General features: G+C 36.1%; 1 protein-coding gene across 15 annotated transcripts in view; it reads right to left on the reverse strand.

Moving 5' to 3' along the window:
* Window positions 1–22,315, reverse strand: part of GPATCH8 (G-patch domain containing 8) — a 111,911-nt gene that overhangs the window by 34,282 nt on the left and 55,314 nt on the right. For 3 of the 15 annotated variants that reach the window (XM_056816950.1, XM_056816951.1, XM_056816952.1), the window contains one exon: window positions 461–22,182. The exons of 7 other annotated variants lie outside the window; for them this stretch is intronic. The gene's annotated coding sequence lies outside the window, so the exon portion shown is untranslated. Of the gene's footprint in view, window positions 1–460; window positions 22,314–22,315 lie in introns of those variants that run through there. 5 more of the 15 variants (XM_056816953.1, XM_056816954.1, XM_016430558.2 and 2 more) reach the window with 4 other exon arrangements.

Raw genomic sequence — 22,315 nt, forward strand, 5'->3', positions numbered from 1 at the left:
TATATATATAAATATTTAATTATCTATTGAACTTTGTTTTTGTAAGAATGAAGACTTTTGGCACAGATTTAGTAACTATGTAAACCCCTGTACATAAACACTGCATCAGTACTTTTGCCTTCTAAGGCAGTCAAAGTTTGTTCAATTTATTTATTTATTTGGAAATTGCAGTAGCAAGTGCTAGCGCCCATGATGTTGTGGGGTAAATCAAGTTTGAACAATATTAGAATTTCATATTTGAACTGATTTTTTGTGTGTGGCAGTTCTATCACAAACAGATACATCCCTTCTTAGCATTACCCTTTAATGAACAGGGATCAGACAAGTTGCATAAAGGAAAGGAAAGGAAAATGAAAAAGACCAAGCAGAGGGATGAAGGCTACAACAGAGAAAGTAAGCCTAACATATTGGTGCACTGATGACAAAAAAGGAGTAATTCAGTCTGAAAATAAAAAATTACCACTGCTAAGTTTACCATCACCACAACAAGTCCAGGATCAAAATGCTGTAAGAAAGAAACACCATTTGTTAGGCAGAAACCATTAGGGTGGAAAACAGGCCTTCTAGCAGGCAGATAGGATGGGTTAAAGTTAACAGTTGGACTTCTCCCCTCCTACTACTTCAGGGTGGGGGTGGGGAAGAAAGTGGTCAGCACCAACCAGTTTTCATAATATTTACACCAGGACTTGGGATTTCTGTTCTATTTCTTGTTAACACATACAACTTCTCCTGCTTGAAAATACAAAACTGGGGATGGGAATAGGAGAGGAGGGAAAAGGTACCAGCCAAGTTAAAATACTAAAATCTACTGGAGTTAGAATAAATGGATAATACTTTTTGTCCAATTATATTCCTTATCTACTTTGATTTGAAGTGATGTTTGGCATGGATTTGGATTGTTTTAAAAAACTTCACAAGACTAAACACTCATTCTGGCTAAAAACTAGGCTTTTTTGTCTGACATCCGAATGGCAATGATTTAGTTCTATATGTTTTCTTAATATGGCCAAATATAATTTGGGGCCTCAAGAAGCAGTGCTTTTAGGAGCTGGAAAATGGTATAGCCCAATCCATCACCGAAAGACAAATTCTAAAGAAAAAAATCAAATAAAAAAACCAAAACAAAATAAAACAGGGAATCTTTAAAGCTCCACCTAAAAGATACAACCAAAAGGCCTAGAGTTTAACTTCTCATCTTCGTATCTTAGAAAGTCAAGTCATATTTCAGTTCTGTTTTGAATGAATAATACTCTTCAAGTGATCTCCTTTGAGCTTTGTCTCAGTATAAGCAGCACCAATAACACTTTGAATTAACCTTTGCTGGAGACTAAGAACTCTAGGGGGAGTATGGTCTAAAACTACTGATCAAGATTTATTATTAATCCACTTAACATGTTAAATCATAGAAAATAAACTAGACATTAAAAAAAAAGCAAACTAAAAGGTCAAATGTCATTTCTTTCCATATTAAGCAGGCCTTGGACCAAGGAACATCCCAATAGGAAAAGTCATTATTCCTAATTCTCAGAAAAGGTATAAGAGTATGTATTTACTATCGTTTGTCAAGTATGATGAAAAGCACTCTATTGTGATGAATAGAGCAGCTGAAGTTCTGCTTTCTGCAACAGCTTGGGCAACTTTCTAAGGCTATAAGTTAAGGAGAGTTGATCTGATGATCTGCAGAGAAAGGAATGACTTCCTCAGAGTCAGACAGGTGGTAAATATTCCTCATTTTAGTGCATGAGTTCTTTAAAAGCAAAGTTATTTTCTATATCTTAAAAGGCTAGACAGGTCCAGTGACTTGACATTGCTATCTAGTCTTCCTGCTGTTCATTTAATGACTTTCCAAGTCCCAAATTCCTTGCCTTGCCTGCCTGTCCTTTATGCCTAGAATGCTCTCCCTCTTGGCTTCCTTCAAGACTCAGCTCAAATCTCACCTTCTTCAAGAGGCCTTTTCCAGTCTCTCAGTTGCTAGTACTTTCCATCTGAGATTACCTTCAACTTACCCTGTAATTCTTGTCTGTACATAGTTTGCAAGTTGCCCCCCTCATTAGAATGTAAGCTCCTTGAAGGCAAAAACAGTATTTACTCAGCACAGGCACATGATCAGCACCCAACAAATAAATAAATAAATGAGTACTTATTGCTGATTCATGAGGCATTCCCTACACAGATATATCGATACATGCACTATGAATTCTAGACAAAAAGGTTACTGCTTGAAAAAACTTTATTTGGTTAATTAGACAAAAGAGGCGGATGGGGAACAGGAGTGGCAAGAAAATATTAGTGTGTTACACTCAGGAAAATTCAACCTTTTAAAAATTAAAAATAACTCAAAAGGGAGGGGACATCTCAACCATTTTCCCATGTTTCCAATGGGTCCATTTCAAAACCAAAAGTTTCTCCCTTCCCACTCTAGAGAGAAGCACTAAATATTAACTGGCTTAAAAAGTAAATAATGGTGTTCAATGCCAGCTAAATGCTTTGCAAACATAGGAAAGATAAATGAAGCTGGGTAGAAAGGAAAAACCCCAAGTCTAGAATGTGCCCAAATTAAGGTAGTATATAGGCATACAACATATTCAAATTAAATTTTAAAATGGTTTCTAACAAAATGAGTAACAAGCTTCACCTTTTTAATTTTTATAACAGTAATTCTATTTTAACTAATATAAAGTTATATGGCAAACTTACTAATTGTTCCTAAGGGTAATTTCCCCAACATAATCAAACAACTAAAAGGAAAATTAAGGTTAAAATATACTAATTGTTTTGCAAATCCTGATGAATATAATACAAAGAATTTTTTTTAAGTTTTTACTGAGAACTCAGTTTATTGGCTCCCTTTTTTCTAATAGTCTTACATAGCTCAATTTTCACTTCTATACAAGTGACTTCCAAAGCTGTCTCTCTAGATTCAATCTTTCCCTCAAACTCCCATTATTTCTAATCTGTTAGGTATTCTCTCTCTTCACACCTTAAGTTCCCTCAACATGCACTAACCTACCTCCCCAACTCCAAGCCATCTAGCTTCTCTTCTCAATTTATATATAATTCGTTAACTATATCATTATTCATTCATCAGTTAATTCACCCAGGCTTTGGACTTTAGCATAATTTTGAGTCCTCTCCCCCTCAACAACCAATCGACTAAATTCCTGTTAAATGTTTCTTTCATCTATTGCCACCACACTAACTTAACTTCCCATTTGCTTAAATTATTAGCCTCAAAACTAGCTTTTTAACCTTCAATATGTTCCCCAATTCCAATTTCATCCATCTTATATACTGCTGCCAGAAAAATCTTTGTAATGATTCTGAGGATGTTTATAATTAACGCTGCTGTCTTCCCCATGTTCCTAACTGTTCAATGACTTCAGAATACCTAACAAATAAAATCCAATAAAAGTATCCTAGGATTCAAGGTCCTTCCTCCTACAATCTGGCCCTAACCTGGTTTTCCAGCGTTATCTCATTCTATTATTCTATTTTATTGGCATATTTTATGATCCAAGCAGAAGTATTCACAGTTCTTCAAAATTGCAGCCGCTGTCCTACCTCCATGACTGCTCATTCTGTTCTCTTTGCCTGAACAATCCCCTTACCCATGACTATATATAATTCCCTCCTCCCCCAAAACTACTTCCTCTACAATTCCTTCCTTGATTCTTCCCCCATGAAAGTAATCTAATCTTCCTATTTATATAACACTTTCTACTTCCTTATTGTACTGTTCCCCTCACCCCATCCCTTTCTTTAAAACTCTTTCTGTCTTAGTTACAACTCCAAGACAGAAGGGCAAGGACTAGGCAAATAGGGTTATTTAACCTTGTCCAGGGTCACATAGCTAGTAAGTATCTGGAACCACATTTGAACAGAGGTTCTCTCAACTCCAAGCCTGGCACTCTATCTGTCCCTATACTTTCATATATTACTGTATGTCTTATATGCAGTGAAAAGATCCAGGAATTATCTCCCCAGAAATACCTTCAGCTGAGAATGTGGAAAATTATGTCATCTGGGAAAATAAATTTCAAACATACAATTAATCATTACATCACTGAACTCACTAATTTGTATCTGCTTGGTGCTAAAAAGTTGAGGGAGACATTAAGGGGAAAAGAATAAACTTTGAACTTCTGACCTTTCTTACAATTTTAGATAGACATTCATAATGGACTGAAAAATTTATGGCTAATGACAAGTCTGTCCAAAATCTATTGAATATTAGTTATTAAATATACCATCTATAGTACACATATCTGGGGAGAAACAAAAGAGATGGTCCTATATAATTGGAAGGCATCAAGTAAGTAAAACACACACACACACACACACACACACACAGAGGCACATGTGTGCATATGTGCCACTTAAGTCACAAAAATTGAATAATGGTAACCTATATTTATATTGCATTTAGTGATTACAGAATTTTTTTATTATCTTATCTAAGAGTCTGGACTTCAAATCTCAAGACCTGAATTTAACTTCCCTTAATGGTGTCATTGTACTATTCAAGAAATCCTAGTGGATGATCCCTATCACTAATTGAAAAGCAGAACAAAAACTCTTACCCTTTTTGTCTTTGAATCAATACTATGTATTGTTTCCAAGGCAGATGAGTGGTATGGCACTGCTGGGTTTATACTCCAAAGAGATAATAAGGAAAGACTTGTACAAAAATATGTATAGCCATGCTCTTTGTGGTGGCAAAAAATTGGAAAATGAGGAGGTGTTCTCCATCGGGGAATGGCTGAACAAATTGTGGTATCTGTTGGTACTGGAATACTATTGTGCTGAAAGGAATAATAAACTGGAGGAATTCCATGTGAATTAGAAGGACTTCCAGGAACTGATGCAGAGTGAAAGGAGCAGAACCAGGAGAACAATGTACACAGAGATGGATACACTGTGGCACAATCAAATATAGTAGTCTGCTCTACTAGCAGCAATGCAATGATCCAGGACAATTCTGAGGGACTTGTGAGAAAGAACACTATCCACACCCAGACAAAGATTTGTGGGACCAGAAACAGAATAAAAACATTTGCTTGATCACTTGGTTCGATAGGGATATGATTGGGGCTATAGAGTCTAAATGATCACCCTAGTGCAAATACTAATAATATGGAAATAGGTCTGGATCAATGACACTTGTAAAACCCAGTGGATTTGCTTGTTAGCTATTGGAGGGGGTGGGAGGAGGGGAGGGAAAGAACATGAATCATGTAACCATGGAAAAATATTCTAAATTAATGAATTAAATAAATAAACTTAATTTAAAAAAAAAGAAGAGTGGGGTTATACAATGGGGATTAAGTGATTTGCCCAGGGTCGCACAACCAGTTAGTTTGAGGTGAGATTTGAACCTAGGACCTCCCTTGTCTAAGCCTGGCTCCCAATCCACTGAGTCATCTGGCAACCCCCCCTTCCCCAATCATCTTTAAAATAAAATATCTTTTGTTTGCTATTTAAATCTTTTAACAGACTGGTTTCATCTAGCCTTTCCAGACTCTTTTTAGTCCAACCAAACAAACTATCTTTATACTCACATATAATTCTTCACTTCCATGCCTTTTATGCAGGCTGCCTCTCATGTCTGGAATTCATTTTTCTTCACATTTAGCCTCTTAGAAGCCTTAGTTTTCTTCAAAATGAAATTCAAACAACACTTCCTACATGTGGAATTTCTTGATCCTCCAAACTACTACTATCTGAATTTCGTTGTATTCATTTTGTTTCATTTTTAAATACAAAGAGGCCTCAGAGCCAGGAACGAATTCAAGTCCTTTCTGCCTTTGACAAATACCAATTTTGTCACTCTAGGCAACTCTCTTAGGATACAAAACGTAGATAAGATGCACACATGCGCACATATATTTTCTACAAGTTTTTATCCCCTTATGGCAACTAAGCTTGAGGGTAGTCTATTTCACTTTTGTTTTTGTATCCCCACAACCTAGTGGAGTGCTTGGAACATTGTAGGCATTTAATAAATGCTTAATGATTTAAAATAAATCTTCCCATTGACTTCTGTCATGGTCAGAGAAATGTTTGCATGGGAGAGGATATGGACAGATAGATGGGGGAATAGGCAAGAGGTAACATCAAAGATCACATCCTATAGAAAGAATCATAGGATTAAAGACTTCAAATAAAATTAAAGATTATCTGGCCTAACTAACCTTCTCAGGAGACCAGAGAATTAAATATCTTGTCTAAAGTCACACAGGTAACAAGTAGCAGAGTTAGGATTCAAATGTCCTTTAATTGGGAATATAGTGCTCTTCTCCCTACACCAATCTACACTGAACCAGAATGTAAAAAGCCAAAACAACACTCTTTAGGACCTCAGTTTTCATATATAAAATGAAGGTGTTGGATTAAATGAACTCTAAGATACAGTAGAGCTCTAAAATTCCATATTGTAGAAATATTTTCAAAGGAGGAGATTAAGTGGTTGGCCAGTCTCATGCTAGGTTTTGAAACAGGCATACCAGTAGCTAGCTGAGGCCAACTAGGAATTACATTGTTTAGTGCAAAACGTACTAGTAAGTCCTAGTTCTATCATTTACTAGTTTTATTGCTTTAGGCTGGTTACTTGGTCTTTCTGAACCAGTTTCTAATCTGCAAAATAAGTATACCAACAATTCTTTTGTCTAATTCATGAGATTGTTGTGAAAAAGAAATAACAGTGTTTATGTGAAAATCCTGTGTAAACCATAAAGCATCAAATACCACTATTCTTTGGTTCTTTATCACATTTCTTGTATCATATTAAGTTTTTCCATCCCTTTAAGATAAAGCCCTAGGACTTCTTGATCCCCAAACAAATGTAAACTTCAATTTATAGTTCTTAGGGTTGAAAATTGTCTTAAAGAGTTGAACTCCAATAACAGCAGAAGCTTCAGTTAAGATGGTCAACATGCACTCCTTGCTTTAAGGATGCTCTGATCAACAGTTTTCCAATAAAATCATTAATACATGATAAGCCTATCTATACTCCAGCCTAAATTTTCCTTGGGTTCTCAATATGTCCTCAGTGCAATTTTGGTTCTTCAGAGCCTATGGTACTACTCCAGGTTATGGAGTGGCATCAGCTTTTGGTTAAAACCAAAACCAAAAAAACCCTTACCAACCAGTATTTCTCAAATCATCTAGTATCAACCTGGTCCCACAAATCCTCTTTTAGAAATTGAGATCAGGAATAACACAGGATCATTAAAACAAAATCCAGGAATCCTGCTTATATATCCTGTTTTTAATAAATTATGTTTAGTAAATTACTTATTCAAGGTCATTCATCTCATAAATGGGAACAGGGAAAAGATTCTGGTACTGTCTGCTATCCAGGATCTTACAGATCACATAAAGGCAAAGTGTCTTGCCTACAGTCACTCAGGAAGATTCAAAGAACTGGGCTTTAATAGATCCCAATCTGCTGCCCTTTCTATTTAACCACAAAAATAAGGATTGGTCTCATTTAAGTAATTTTGTAATTACTGAGCACATGCCTATTGGAAAGACAGCAGTATGTGTGTGCTGAAAATAATCTATTTTGCACTTCAAATTTATGGGAAGAAAATTTTATATCAATAAGGAAAAAACCAGAACAGTCTAAAAATGTCACAACTCAGGAGACTGTTCTTATGCTGAGACTAGAAGAATCTTGCAGATGAGAGGTTTCAGGTTTTAGTGCAAAGAGTCCTGTTTTGTGTCCAGGTACTAGCACCACAATTTACAAGCCTTGTGCTCATAGTTAAACCACGACCTTATTAAAAAAAAAAAAAAGCAGCTTATATGCCTTTCCTCAAGAAGTTAGTTGTGAAGAAAGTGCTTTGCACTTAAGTGTGTGCATTTAAGTCGTTATAATTTGGGTAGAGATTTGGATGAGATGAGTTCTATGGTCTCATGATCTTATATTCTATGAAATCTGTGGCTTTATAATCCATATTTTTTAAAAAGGAAAAAAAGCCAGCAGCTGCTATCTCCTTCTCCCCTTTCAATATCCTGATGTACTCTATGCTGGCACTCCAAGTAGTCATTAGGAAGCCTAGATACTACAAAGGTAAAACAGTTTGACCAAGATCACAATAGTGTAAGTGGTACAGCCAGGATTCAAACGTTGAACTTCTGGTTTCAAATATAGTGCTGCTTTCCACTATAGCATAACCTGTTTTGATTTCATTATCTGACTTTTGACTTCTCTTGAATATCTTAAGTATAATTATCCCAAATAAAGACCATCTACTTGTCAGACACTTTCATTCAGACATGTAAATGTACTTGGGCAGCACCAAGAATAAAAATGAGATTGGAATAACAACATCTGTATAATGATTTAAGACTGCAAAGCACTTTCCTCACAAAATTCTGTGAGTTACCGGGCATAAGTTTTGTTTGATTTACTTTTTAATTAAGGAAACTGTAACTCAGAAAGGCTGAGTGACTTATTTAGGGTCACACAGTTACTAAGTGATAGAACTAGGACTCAAAAAACTGTTTTAAATCTAGATCTAGTTATCATACAAATCAGAGTGCAAAACTAAAAAACCTAAAAAACAAACCCAGAGAATACCATTTTCAAGAACTGAAGTAAAGTATTGCCACACATATCTAGTATTTTTTTTTTGGGGGGGGGGTAAATAGAGGAAGGAACTGCCTTCAATCATTTGCTTTCTCTCTCATCTTTGATCTATCTACTGGTGTCTTCCTTGCTACTTATCAATATGCCCAGTTTTCCTCTATCTACTTTCCCTAATCCTTACAAAATTCTCACCTGGAACTTCTGTCTCCTCAAATTACTGTCCTATACTTTTCTCTTCCATAATCAAACTCTCACTCATTTTTCAACTCCTTGCAAACTGGCCTCCAAACTCATCATCCACAGAAATTACTCTCTCCAAAGCTACTATCTGAAGTATCATCTCTTAACTACCAACTTTGCAGCTTTTCTCAGGTCTTATCCTTCTTGCTCTCTTCTCTGAATTTTCACAATACTGTTGCTCTCCTTTGACTGTTTAGCTATTTGTATGATCATTCCTACTCTCTGCTAATGTCATCCCTATCACACTTCCTACCATAGGAGTATTCTCAGCTCTGTCCTGGACTCATTTCTTTTCTTTTCTCAGTCCTCTTAAAAACCTTGTCAACTTCCCCGAGTTTAATCATCTCTATATGGATACCTCCCAAATCTACCAAAAAGATAGCTGTAGTCTTTCTCCTAAGTCTAGTTCCATTATCACCAAGTGCTCCCATTGAACATTCTGAAATGGATGTCCCACAGGCATTTCAAATCTAAACTATCCAAGACAAGGCTCATCTTGGGTTAAAATTTAAAGCCTCTTCTTACTTCTCTCTTTCTTTGAAGGGGACTACAATACTTATGCAGTTGCCCAGATTCTCAACTCTGGAGTCATATTATTATTAACACTTATTAACTCCTTACTCTTCCTTATCTCATAAAATGAGTTACTAAATCTTATTGGTATTTTCTCCATATCACTTGCATTCCTTTCCTTCTGTTGTTCATCTACTACAACTAAATTCCTACTGAAACTTTTCCCCTTCTCTAATCCAAATTCTACACAAACTTCCAAAGTGACTTTTTAAAAGCACAGGTGCAATATCACTTCCTTGCTCACTAAACTCCAATACCTGTCCATTACTTAGAGGATCAAATAAAAAACAACTCTGGCATTTAAATCCTTTCACATTCTGGTTCCAAACAAATTTTTAAATCTACTTTAATCTCTATCTTATTCTCTATAGTCCAATCAAACTAACCTTTTTGATGTTCCTTATACATGATTATCAGTCTCCTGTGTTTGTGCCTTTTTGCACAGGCTGCCCCCATTGAAGGAATGTACACTCTTTTAGTTGTTTCTTAGAATCCAAGTTTATTTTAGTTCAAATGTCATCTTCTATACAAGTTCTTTATTTTTCTTGTGTCACAAACTCTTTTGGCAATCTGGTCTTAAAGCCCCAATTTTAAAAAATTGAATAAATTAAACAAAGCAAAAACTCTTTACATTTATTCACTTTGTACCTGTAGTCTCCCCAACAGAATTCAAATCCTTAAGAGCAAGGATTATTTCTTTTCTATCTTTGTATCTCCTGAACCTAGCAAAGTTGCTGGTGCAAGTGCTTAATAAAAGGTTCATTCATTCATTCATTCATTCATTCATTCATTCATTCATTCATTCACTCATTCATTCATTCATTCATTCATTTCTATCAAGTAAATGGACATTTTTCCTGAACTTCACTTTAGTAATGTGATCTTGTGAAAGAAGTCCTGGGCTCAAATCCAGTCATAAGGTTCATATCATGATCAGCTCACATAACATATGACCTTGGAAAATCCCCCAAGTTCTCTGCCTAAAAAATGAAGCCCAATTCTTGCCCTACCTATTTAACAGTGTGCTGAGGAAATGAAGGGAGATAACAGATGGCAATTTAATTTTAAACCCTTAACTATCTAGGCTAGCTATATGAAAGGTGATGTTCCTATATTTTCCCTTCCCTGACTACCCTAAACCATGGCTTTCTTTGCCAACTTTGGCTGATAACATTTTACTTGGTCAGCTCACTTTCTATTTTCTATATTTTTTTCCTCCATTTTTTGTTTTTTAGTATAAACTGCTGATCAGGTCAAGTTCCAAAGAAATTCCACCAATCCAAAAATTTCTGACTTGTGTATTATCAACCAGTACTGTTGGGAAGATTTCATTCAATAGTTTTAGTTTTTTGTTATAATAGTCTTTGCACTTTTTTTCTGAAACAATCCACTATTACTGGAGTATAATTTTATATACTATTAAGAGTTGTAGTGCCCTCAAAACTATAAAACTACTTCTAAAGGAAATTTTATGCAAAAATTTTTCAAATATTGGAAAACAGAGCATGTGGCTGTATTGTGGCATTATCTTATGTTTGCTAAGCAAACATTTTATGATCCAAATTCAGATAAATATTCACTTGTATTACCTCTTCTGCTAACTGGTTTAAGTCCATCCCTGTAATCATCACCATTTATTTTATTAAAAAAAAAATTTTTTTAAACTGCTGCTGGAGGCCATCATACCCTGACTGGCTGACAAGGTCACAGTTTGAGGAAAGGAGGTCTGCAAAGCAGACCCCAGAATGAGGCCTCCCTGCTGATCCCCCTCTGTGACTTCTCTTCCCAAATTTTCCCCACTAATGGACTTGTTATAATTATTTTTCTCTCCCCAATACAGGAGAAATAATATGAGAGCAAATACTAATAGAATCAATAAATATATACCCTACATTAAGCCCCCTTGGTTATTATCCAGAAAAGATTGCAATTACACAATTAAAGCCCAAAGATTATTGCCTATGACACCTCCTTTCTTAAGCACAAGACACTCTCCAAGGCCCTACAATAAACACCGGCCAAAAGCTTGAGTACTATAAAGAATCTTTTCCTACAGTTACCACACTCCAATGAATTTGTTGAAACAGAAGCCAAGCAGCACTGATAAGCACTTCAAAGTAACACAAGAAAAACAGAACTTGTAAATTGAGGAAAACCCCAAAACTGGTCTGCTTTAAGCCCTCACACCTAGATACGAAGATGTTTTGTTGTTCAGCTCCCAAGCAATTATGATGGATAGTGAAAGCTGACCAAAAGCACAACGATCCCCTTAGCAGGTCAAGGAGTACTAACCTACAAATGGCTTTATTCACATTAATCATATCTATCACAGAGTGTTGTAGAAACCTAGTAAATGATCACAGAATTCTTTGTTGTAGTAACATCACAAGAGTGTTGTTTAGGTGATTTGATAATATCCAATCAAATTGTCGAATGTCACATACATAGAAGATTGATTGTGTGTCCAAGAAGCACGTACCAAAAAAGCAATATAATAAATGAACCACAGTACTATGGCAGAGCACTGTGTGTGATGCCTGCATACATGGGTTGAATGCACAGTGTGATTCATCTTATTCTGACTGTGATGCCACATCTGGGCAGAGATAACCTGGGTCCTCTATTTACTTCCTTAGACCTATTCTTCACTGGCGTCGTAGAAAGAAACAAAATTTGGTTTTTCTCAAGAATTTATCACATTTCTTAGCTCATTTCTCTTTCTGCTCAAGTAAAATCTTAAAATTCGCCCTAACTTCTTTTTGACACTCCTATACTCCTCCACCCCAATCACCATTTAGTCCTAAGTCCCTGGAGAATTTTCAAAAATATACTGTTTATAAAGACAACAAATAACTTTAGGATTTGTCTTGAACAAGTATCTTAGGGTATAGTGTAACTATCAAATACCATCTTTACCCATACTGTCTTTTTCTAGGGAGATAAGAGGAGTCAGAGCCATGACCATATAGCTTTAATCTACTATTCATCAAACACCGACCTACTTCTTGCAAATCGTGTATACCTTTAGTTCTATCACAGATGCCTCAAATGAATAAATATCAAATACAACATATAATGATTTTCTAACTATATATTTATATGGTTGATAGTTACCATTAGCTGACTCTTCCTTCATAATGTCTTTTTTGCATTTATCCCTTCCTTATTATGTGAAGTCATTTCCACAGCCTTTATTAAAGAAGGGGAAAGGTAGAGGACAAACATTTATTAAGTTCCTACTATGTGCCAGGCACCATGCTAAGTATTTTAAAAATATCTCATGTGATCCTCACAATCCTAGAACCATAGGTACTATTATTAGCCCATTTTACAGCTGAGGAAACTGAGGCAGCCACAGGTTAAGTGACTTGTCCAGGTTCACAGCAAGTACATAAAGCTAAACTGACCTGAAGTCTTCCTGCCTCTAGGCCCAGCACTATACCACCTTGCTACCTCTAAAGCACAAGTTAATAATTTCAGCTGCAAAAACTTCCATATAAATTTTAAGAACATTCATACTGTATTTCAGTGCCAAATTAATCTTAAAATACCCTTTTTGTTATCGAAGGCCATGTTACATGCCTCCAAGCAATACAAATTTCATAATAGTTATATATTATGACCAAACCCCACCATAATATTGTAAAATCCTCCTATAATGTTACTTGGTAAAATTTTAAGCTCAAGGAAGAACAAATTCTGAAATACCCTACAAGAACAAAAGTAATCTGAAGTACCAGGCCGTGTAAGAACCCAGAGAGTGCTTGAGCTTCTGAGTTAAATGAACTGTTGAATAACTTCAATTTAACAAGCATTGTTCTGCAACTTTGGCCTGAAAGCTCAAGAATCCTTTCTGACTTGCCTTTCTTTAGCTCCTTACATTCAGTCCATTGTTGAATCTTGTCAGCCTGCTCTTCCTGGCCTCATTTGGAATACTTTAATGGCGTTCACTCTTTGACATTCTACAATCTGACTCACACAGTTGCTAAATATTCCTAATGAAATTTTCATGGTGGTATTTCTCTGATCAAAAATCTTTAATATTTCCAGATTATACAGATGATAAAGCACGCGCGTGCGCGCGCGCGCGCACACACACACACACACACACACACCACCACCTCACAACAAAAAAAAACCCCAGTCTTGGTCTGAAATTTAAACTCTTAGGAAGACTTACAATTTTCCTTTCCAGTTCCAGGCTTTCTTACAATTTTCCCTTTCACAAAGACTATGTGCTAGTTCAAAATTAACCCTTTAGCCATTCTATGAATTTGCTTTCTTGTCTCTTGCTTCCATGAATCTTAAAAATATTCCCCTTTCCTGGAGTATACTTTTCCCTCCTCTGGTCTATCTTTCAGAATCCATATACTTTAAAGTTTAGCTCAAAGTAACCTCTTCTACAAAATTTTCTTCTCTGTTTCCTCATCCAACCACACACCCTGGCTGAAGATGTTCTATCTTGTTTCCTCAAATTTTCCAACATCATTTTGCTTTGAGATTTTTCTAGAATTATTGATTTGTATTTATCTATTCCTAGATTTTTGTCCCCATCACTAGAACATAAGTTCCTCAAGGGCAGGAATAGGCTTTTCCCCCTCTTTATATCTTCAGACCCTAGTAAGTATTTTGTACCCAATATTGTTGTGTGTTTATGAGCAAGAGACTATATACTGGGCACAAAAAAATAAATTAGTCTCAGGCTTTAAGGTGTTAACCTTGGGGATGGGTGGGGGAGTGTTGAGAGATTAGAGATAGAAACAGGTACCAGATGATAATAAAATAAATATAAAAATAAGTATGGTACAGTATAGAATGCATCAAGAGAAAAAGAGATTCTACCCACCATAACATTATTTTGCCTGAAGTTATTTTTTAATTAAATTTTTATAAAACACTAATAAAATGAATTCTAATGTTAGGTGAAAAACATCTATAGTAAAAAGAACAGTGGATGGGGAGGTCTGGACTTCATCATAGGATTTCAGCTTTAGAGTAGGAAGGGCCTAGCTGTGGCTGTTACTAACTAGCTATGTAATCTCAGGCAAATCATTTAGTTCCTCAGTATCATTTGTAAAATCAGAATACTGGCCTTTATGAATTCCATATAATTTAAAATTCAAATCCCACAATCAATCACTAAATGTTCATTAACGAGGTATGTGTTAGGCAATGGGAATACAAGAATAAGACATTGAAACAATCCTACTTATAAAGTCTTTGCTATTATGGAGAAGGTAATCAGTGCTTACAGAATAAATATAAAAGTAAATAAAAACAAATATATAAAATAGTTAAAAATATGGTAGTCTGGGAGGAAATATACTAGCAGTTAGAAAGATTAGGAAAAGCTTCATGTTTTCAAGATGATGCTTGAATTGTGTCTTAAAGAAGAGTAGGAGACAGGACATGAATTGTTATGCATATTGAACAGAGGGGACAGTTTTGCTGGATCAGAATGAAATAAGCAGCACCAAATGTCAAACTTGCACTTAAGGAAAATCACTTTGGCAGCTGTGTGTAGGATGGATTGGATTGTAGGAAGCCTTGAGACAGGGAGACCAATTAGGGGGATTTTGTAATAATCTAGGCAAGAAGAGATTGTGGCCTGAGCTAAAGTGGAAACTGTATAAGAGAGAAGGGATCAAATTAGAGAGATGTTGAGAATGTAGAAATGGCAGTATTTGAAAATTGACCGACTATGTGAGATGGTAAGGCAGGAGTCAATGATAATCCAAACACTATGAACTTGAAAAAATAGTGATACCTTTGACAGAAAGTGGAAAATCTGGAAGAAGGGAGGGTTTGGGAAGAATGAATTCAGGTTTGAACAAGTCAAGTTTAAGATGTTTCCTGGTTTGTTAGACATCTGAGTTTATTCTGGAAGGCACAATGATAAAAAAAAAGTCTCCTACCCAGAGACATTCACCTTCTACTTAGTGATATAACTTGCAAACAGATACATAAATGCAAGACAATTTGATAAGGGAACACTTACAATTTAGGAAGAGGTGATACTAGACCTATGCTTCAAAGGAAGTTAAGTATTCTAAGAGGCAGAGATAAGAAATGAATACATTTTAGGTTTCAGGACAGCCAATACAAAAGTATGAAGTAGGACATCGAATGCTAATTTTTTTTAAACCCTTACCACCTTCCATCTTGGAATCAATACTGTGTATTGGTTCCAAGACAGAAGAGTGGTAAGGGATAGGCAATAGGAGTCAAGTGACTTGCCCAGGGTCACACAGTTGGGAAGTGATTAAGGCCACATTTGAACCTAGGACCTCCCATCTCTAGGTCTGGCTATCAATCCACTGAGCTACCCAGCTGCCCCCTAGAATGCTAAACTTAAGAAACAGCAAGTGGGTCCATTTGTCTGTGATAGAAAGTATACAAAGGGGAGTAATGTGAAATGTTTGGAAAGGTAAACTGGAGCCACACCGTGAAAAGCTTTAAACGTTAAGCAAGAGGAGTTTTTATGTTGTCCTAGAGGAAATAGAAGTCACCACAGATTCTCAAGCAGGTAAATGACACTGTCAGACCTGTACTTAGGGACCTGTAATTTGTTAAGTATTTAATTTTCTTTAAAAACCAAAACAAACCACAAAACTTTTAAGGTTCAAATTCTCTTTCTCTGTTTACCCCTCCCCCATACATGGATGGTACCATTTTATATGTGAAGTTATACTAAATATCTCCATATTAGCCATTTGTGAAAGGGGGGAAAAAAGTTCCAGTCCACATTCAGATTTCATTAGTTCTCTTTCTGGAGGGGGCAGAATTTTTCATCATGAATACTTTGGAATTTCATAAATCATATGTGTTGATCAGACTAGGTAGTTTTTTCAAAGTTGATTTTCATTACAGTATTTCTATTATGGTATATAATGTTCTCCTAGTTCTGCTGATTTCAATTTGTACCAGTTCCTATAAATCTAAGATTATTTTAGTCACTATGTGAAGGGTGGATTGGAAAGAGAAAAGGCTGGAAGCAGGGAGACAATGTAGAAGACTGTTAACAATAGTCTAAGCAAGCATTAACACCAACCAGAACTATTGGAGTTGTTATGGAGAGATGGGGACAAATGCATGAAATATTGCAGAAGTAACTTCACAAGATTTATCAACTTATTACATATAGGGAATCAGGAGTAAGGGAGTAAATCTAGCACCACTGTATCAAACTGCCTCCCAATTTATTTTCCCCATATGTGTGGCTCTTCTGAAAGATTCTGTATTTTGCTAATGTCCTAATGTGCTTCTCTAATACTAACTTGATGCAGAAGTTGCAAAATCAGGAAAATAAAATATACAACAACTACAATGTAACTGGGGGAAACAAACAAACATCTACATAAAAAAATGTTAACTAAAGGCTATGAAACAACCAAGCTTGATATCCACACTCACCCTCACTCTATTCCTGGATTATATGATAATGCACCTCCCTCCCTTCTCTGGAGAGGTAAAACACAGTTTATATTATCAGACTTGATGTATGGAATTGGTTTATTAGTTTTTTCTAAACTGCTTATTGTCTTTTCCTTAGTTACAAGAAATAGCTCTCTGAATCTAGGATGGGAAGAAGAGATATTTGAAAATGAAGGTGATAAAAGAAGGCAAAAGAGATCAGCAACAAATTGTAAAATTTCATTTTAGTTGATTTAATTACCTCCCTCAGAGAGGGAGAGAAGGAACTATGCTAAACTGAACCCTAATCCCATATTCTTTACAACCAAAAACCCCAATCTTACATACAACAAAAATCTTTTCGTTAGCCTTTGTGGCAGCAGTCTTGAGTTACTTATAGACTTATATACCTGTAGTTACTTATAGTAGGTGAAACTAGCCCACTTCTAGATGTAGTGGGTTAGAATATGATAGCAGGAAATACCTGCAAAAGTCTGAACCCTGTCATTCCTACCTACACCAGTGCAGAGGCCAGATGGCTAGTGGTATCCAGTAAATAATCTTACTAATAAAGAACAGAAAGGGAGGTGCAGAGTACCACAGTAAACTGAAATTTGTGGAGGGAGGGAAGAGGGAGTGGGAAATCTTTGCAGATTAGAATTCTTAATAGAATCTCAGTCTGGGTTATCTGGTTGAAGAATTAGTGAAAATACTATGGAAGCTTACATCATATCCCTCCAATCAGGTTAGAAATGTAGTCCTCTGACCCAATGATTCCATTTCTGGGTATATACCTACCCCAAGGTAGTAAAAGACAGAACAAAAATCCAATATATATTTAAATATACATAGCAAAACTTTCTGAAGAACAGGGAACAAAACAGGTTTCTGATGAATGAAAAACAGTTGTGTGTTGTTTTTTTTAAACCAATACCTTCCATCTTAGAATCAATCCTGTGTACTGGTTCCAAGGAAGAAGAGAGGTATGGGCTAAACAATGGGGGTTAAGTGACTTGCCCAGGGTCACACAGCTAGGAAGTGTCTGAGGCCAGATTTGAACCTAGGACTTCCCATCTCTAGGCCTGGTTCTCAATCCACTGAGCTACCCAGATGCCTCCTGAAAAATAGTTTTTTAAATACTGTATGAAATTAATGGGGGGAAAAATTTTTTTTTAACATTTACCTTCTATCTTAGAATCAATACTATAGTTCCAAGGCAGAAGTGCAGTAAGGGTTAGGCAATGGAGGTGAAGTGACTTGCTCAGGGCCACATACCTAGGAAGTGTCTGAAATCACAATCGAACTCAGGACTTCTCATCACTAGCCTGGCTCTCAATCTACTGACCCACCTAGCTGCCCCCTAATGAAATATTATCGTAAGGTAAGAAATGATATGGGGCAGTGTCACATAGTTTGGATTAGAATCAAATTAGGAATCAGGAAGACCTGGGTTCTAGAATTGCCTCCAATACATACTAACTATGTGACCCTGGACCCATCACTTAATTTCCTGTTTCAGGTTCTGAATTTCTCTGAGACTAAGTTGCAGAACTGATAACAATATTCACTGGTAGTATGTATGGGGAGTTCACAGGTTTTGGGGAAAAAATGAATAGGAAGAATTTAGAAAATTCTGTATGAACTGATATAGAGTGAGATAAGCAGAACTATGACAATTTATATAACAACAGAAATGGAAAAATTATCACAAAAATGAAATCAAGCTCTAACTTAAAAAAAAAAAGAAAGCATAGTTCCTCCCAAAAGCCATGGCCTCTGGGATATTTTGCTTAACCTTTTTGATCATTAGAAAGGAGTATTCAATCTAGTGGGATATGGGAAGCAAAATATGACAAAAGGTGGAGGAGGAGGGAGGGAGGGAGAAAGAGAGAGAGGGAGGGAGAGAGAGACAGACAGACAGAGACACAGAGAGACAGAGAGACAGAGAGAGACAGAGAATCAGAAAATTGACCATAAACAGCTATTTTAAGCAGCTGGAAGTGTTAATCTTTCTTTAGGGACTAGGAGCTCCACCTTCCATGAGCCCTGTTCACTATCCTCTCCAGGAGCCAAGCAAACTTTATCACTTTTATCACTCCTAACTACATGTCTTTTTTGTTGGTATAGGGTTCCATGCTTAAAATTCTCCTCATTAAGAAGGAGCACATTAGATCAGGTGGAATGACCCTGGATAGATCATGGATGGTTCCCATATCTCCCTAGAGCACCCAGAGTTCTCAGAGGCTTTTGACACATACTATTAAAGCCTTTCCCAATCTCCCAATATCTTATTTGTACATAGTGGTTTGCATGTTGCCTCCCTTAAAAGACTGTGAAATCCTTGACCGAAGGAACAAGAAAGCTGTTTCTGTTTTAGGAGGTGGAGGAGTAGCTTTTTTTGTTATTCCCATGGGCATAGCACAGTGTGTAGAACATAATAAAAGTTTAATAAATGTTTGTTGACTTGACCACAGCTGTAACAGTAACCTGGCCACAAGCACCAATCTCACCAGCATATCCAAAATATCAAAATGTGCCAGCAATGAAGCTGTCAATGCTCTAAAACTTAAAGTCAATATAGAATCCTGGCACTGATATCTGAGTTAGTAAACCGGGGGATAAAACTTTAAATTTGTAAATTCATAAACTTAGTTGTTTATGAATTCTTCTCTAAGTGTCAATAAAGAAGCTTTTAGAATAGAGGTGAAGCTAGTTCTACTGACCTTTGTGTGCTAAGTTACCTGAACTTCTTTACTTAAGCCAATTCTCCCTGTCCTATGATAAAACTAAATATGCTTACAGATGTACCACTTATTAAGCATTCTAAAACTGCAGATATGGGACTTGGCTCCTAAGATTGAGGATGACAGAAGATCATAGACACATTTCAATTCCAAAAAAATTTTTTAAAAAGCCTTTAAAGAAATTGCCATTGAGATATCAATAATGTACATAATTTATCCTGTCTTTTCAGTCTTAACATTCAATTATTTTAGTTACTAATATAACTAATTTTCTGGAACCAGATTTTCTTTCCCCAAAAAAATTCAAGGTCAGATTCTGTTATTATCCTAGACCAGTGATGGCAAACCTATGGCATGCAGAATGCTTTCTGTAGGCATGAGGTCATATACCCCCCTCCTCCCCCCAGTTTGTTACTAGAAAGGCAGAGGGCCTCCCCTTCCCCTCTCCACTGTACCTGACATTTTTTCACATTCCTGTCCCTCTGTCCAGCAGCCTAATGGGAGTGTTTCTACCCTTCCCTGGGTGGGATGAGGGGAGGCATGGGGGGGGGGGGGGGAAGGGGGGGACTCTAAAAGGTTCACCATTACTGTCCCAGACCATGGGTTCTTCACTTTTTTCTGTGTGACCCTGTCTCAGAATGTTTTTAAAAACATAAAATACAACACACAGGATTACAAAGGAAACCAATTATACTGAAATAGTTATCCAAACATAAAAAAAGTTAAGAACTCATCCTAGACTATACCTGCCTTAGAATTTCTCTTTTTTAGATGATCTTATACCAGCATACATCTTAAGAATGGAAGGTAATACTTGTAGTTTTCACAACTGATTTCTTCATGTAGGATCCTGCTACTACAAAGACACTGATGAATTCCCAACTATAACTATTATGAATGTAAAAGTTATTTGCCAATTATTTTAATTTTTTAATCTGAACTATATAAAGCAACATGAAAATAATAAAAATTATTATCTCAAATTTTTAAAAGTGTATGTCAATTAACTAGACATACAAACAGGCTAATTTATATTTCACTTCAATTTACTCAATGAAAAGGATTCAACTAGGAAAAACAACTTAAAAGATACTCATGTCTGTTATTTCAAATGGAATTCAAGGTGACAAAAACTACATGCACATGTTGAAACCATAAAGGATAATTTTTCAGGGCTAACGAATCCACAAAAGTTCTTACAAGCACAAATAATTGATAATTGCGTGAATACATGGAAGCATCTGTTTACTTCTCCATTCTTTTAAAACACATTATAAGTTTTATTCTCACTTTTAAAGACTTCTAGGTCTCCAATATGAGGTTTAAGAGGTAATAGTGAACAACAGAGGGATAGCTCTATTTGTTGTCAGGAAAATGGGCTCAAATTTTGCATTCAACATATCTGTAAACAGTGAGACCCTGGGCATTTCACTTAAACTCTCAGTGTCTCAAAAACCTTTCTAAAACCATAATTGTCAGTAGAGTTACTTAATGACATTGATAAGAGGGGCTCACTTAAAAAGATTTAAAAAAAAAAAAGGTCTGGGCCCTCTCACTTATGGGTACTGCACAAAATCCTTAAGTACACACCTTTTTGTTAGTCTATGAAATAGCAGACCATCTAGTAAAAGTAATCTTACAATCCTGAATACCTTATCTTAGTAATAACATGTTTTATTGTTTCATTCAACTCAATAAGCATTTACTGATATTTAAAGATGATTGTTATTGACCAACCCTGAATAGGATATGCCCTATAAATTGCTGGTTTATTTATTTTTAGGAGTAGGAGTAGACTGCTCTAAGTCATGCCCCTTTCTCCAAACCTTACCCATCCATCTGATCTCCACTATAAAGTAAAGATAAAGTTCTTCTTCCTTGATGTTCTTGACTAAAGTCCCTCCCTTCTCCTTTGAACTCGCAGCAGCATTTATAACTTGCACCACATACTTTATCACTTAAATATAAGTGGTTAATTTAATCTCCTTATTTATACTGTAAGGTTCTTGTAAGGCAATGCTGAGCTCAATAAATGTCTGCTGAATAAGACCATAAGTTCTATGAATATCTTTTGACTGGCCAAAGACATATCCTTCCCCCCTCCCCCTCCAAGATAGTTATTGGAAGCATAGTTTTTGGATAAAACATTTCTTCAATTTCAAGCTAAAATAGTTTGAAAGAAAATTAATCTCAAGTTCATTGTTAGGCTCATTTGGTCAGTAGCACAACTGGAATACTGAACAAATTTGACTGATACATAAACAAACTAATATATATTTAGGTTCAGTTCAATTCCCTCTAGAAATAGGTTATTGCTTAGTAGATTAATTACTCATTGCTGAACAACATTTATAGATATATGCAAATAAAATAAAGGGAAGGCCTGGCATATAGAAATGACATGTTCCCCATACATACTCTTGAATGCTCATTCAAATTGTGAAAACTTATTTCTAATGTTCAAAGAGTCAATTTTATCACAGCTCTGCTCTAAAAGTCCCTTGCTAAGGAGTGAGAGGGTCAATGATTAGGTACAGAAGTTCAGTCAGTGTTCCCAGTCCTTACCAAGTTAGTGTTGACATCTGCAAGGAACAAATGTGGCCCCCAAAGCTGAAACAGCTGAAAAGTGAAAGGAGTTGGTTGATTTCCAACTAACTAGCAAGCACATCTGAAACAAAACACTTTGTCCTCACCCAATGATCAGTGTGGTTAGAAGGAAATAAATAGTACAATGGAAGCCCTACACCATATG

This window comes from Monodelphis domestica, chromosome 2 (genome assembly GCF_027887165.1).
Source record: "Monodelphis domestica isolate mMonDom1 chromosome 2, mMonDom1.pri, whole genome shotgun sequence".
Taxonomy (NCBI): Eukaryota; Metazoa; Chordata; class Mammalia; order Didelphimorphia; family Didelphidae; genus Monodelphis; species Monodelphis domestica.